At 47.8% G+C, this 1,990-nt stretch overlaps 1 long non-coding RNA gene across 1 annotated transcript in view; it reads left to right on the forward strand.

Moving 5' to 3' along the window:
• LOC107582017 (uncharacterized) overlaps positions 1-1,990 on the forward strand; it is a 20,070-nt gene that overhangs the window by 16,349 nt on the left and 1,731 nt on the right. The gene's annotated exons all lie outside the window — the stretch shown is intronic.

A 1,990-nucleotide genomic window follows, 5' to 3' on the forward strand; every position in this document is an offset into this window, starting at 1 on the left:
GTGCTGTCTATTTCTTCTGATCATCCTTGAGATGGTTCTACACCTTCATTTGAGTCTAGCTGTGTTTGATTATACTGATTGGACTTGATTTGGAAAGCCACACACCTGTCTATATAAGACCTTACTGCTCACAGTGCATGTCAGAGCAAATGAGAATCATGAGGTCAAAGGAACTGCCTGAAGAGCTCAGAGACAGAATTGTGGCAAGGCACAGATCTGGCCAAGGTTACAAAAAAATTTCTGCTGCACTTAAGGTTCCCAAGAGCACAGTGGCCTCCATTCCTTAAATGGAAGACGTTTGGGACGATCAGAACCCTTCCTAGAGCTGGCCGTCCGGCCAAACTGAGCTATCGGGGGGGAAGAGCCTTGGTGAGAGAGGTAAAGAAGAACCCAAAGATCACTGTGGCTGAGCTCCAGAGATGCAGTCGGGAGATGGGAGAAAGTTGTAGAAAGTCAACCATCACTGCAGCCCTCCACCAGTCGGGGCTTTATGGCAGAGTGGCCCGATGGAAGCCTCTCCTCAGTGCAAGACACATGAAAGCCCGCATGGAGTTGTGAGATGGTGAGAAATAAGATTCTCTGGTCGGATGAGGCCAAGATATAACTTTTTGGCCTTAATTCTAAGCGGTATGTGTGGAGAAAACCAGGCACTGCTCATCACCTGTCCAATACAGTCCCAACAGTGAAGCATGGTGGTGGCAGCATCATGCTGTGGGGGTGTTTTTCAGCTGCAGGGACAGGATGACTGGTTGCAATCGAGGGAAAGATGAATGTGGCCAAGTACAGGGATATCCTGGACGAAAACCTTCTCCAGGGTGCTCAGGACCTCAGACTGGGCCGAAGGTTTACCTTCCAACAAGACAATGACCCTACGCACACAGCTAAAATAACGAAGGAGTGGCTTCACAACAACTCTGTGACTGTTCTTGAATAGTCCAGCCAGAGCCCTGACTTAAACCCAATTGAGCATCTCTGGAGAGACCTAAAAATGGCTGTCCAACCAAGTTTACCATCCAACCTGACCGAACTGGAGAGGATCTGCAAGGAGGAGTGGCAGATGATCCTCAAATCCAGGTGTGAAAAACTTGTTGCCTCTTTCCCAAAAAGACTCATGGCTGTATTAGATCAAAAGGGTGCTTCTACTAAATACTGAGCAAAGGGTCTGAATACTTAGGACCATGTGATATTTCAGTTTTTCTTTTTTAATAAATCTGCAAAAATGTCAACAATTCTGTGTTTTTCTGTCAATATGGGGTGCTGTGTGTACATTAATGAGGAAAAAAAATTAACTTAAAATGATTTTAGCAAATGGCTGCAATATAACAAAGAGTGAAAAATTTAAGGGGGTCTGAATACTTTCCGTACCCACTGTATATGTGTATCTAATGAGACTGGTGGTTGTGTGTATAACCCTTCTGCTAGTTTATTTGCAGTGTTTCCCGGGACCTGTGTGTTTCTGTCCCTTTCTAGGGTAGGTCCTCGATGGGCACCCCCTCTGCTGGGTTCAGAAACCGAGTGCTCGACTTGCGCAGTGCTTATTTCACTTGTCGATATATGTCCAGACGGTAAGTAAGTCGGTTTTCGGCTTCATGCTTCCTGGATCATGCAGCCATAACACAGGCTTCTGCTGGAGCCTCCGTGATCATCAGGCCCCCGGTCTGTCCCTTTCTAGGGTAGGTCCTCGATGGGCACCCCCTCTGCTGGGTTCAGAAACCGAGTGCTCGGCTTGCGCAGTGCTTATTTCACTTGTCGATATATGTCCAGACGGTAAGTAAGTCGGTTTTCGGCTTCATGCTTCCTGGATCATGCAGCCATAACACAGGCTTCTGCTGGAGCCTCCGTGATCATCAGGCCCCCGGTGCGTCACTGCAAAAATTTCCTGAACGTCTGGGCTGGGGTTACACTTTCATGCTACCCTGACTGGTCTACCGTATCTGGGTTGCCCTGAGGGGTTTCCCGATCACCAGGATATCCCCTCTTGCTGAGGCAT

This window comes from Sinocyclocheilus grahami, unplaced genomic scaffold (genome assembly GCF_001515645.1).
Source record: "Sinocyclocheilus grahami isolate Dianchi unplaced genomic scaffold, SAMN03320097.WGS_v1.1 scaffold3.1, whole genome shotgun sequence".
Classification (NCBI taxonomy): domain Eukaryota; kingdom Metazoa; phylum Chordata; class Actinopteri; order Cypriniformes; family Cyprinidae; genus Sinocyclocheilus; species Sinocyclocheilus grahami.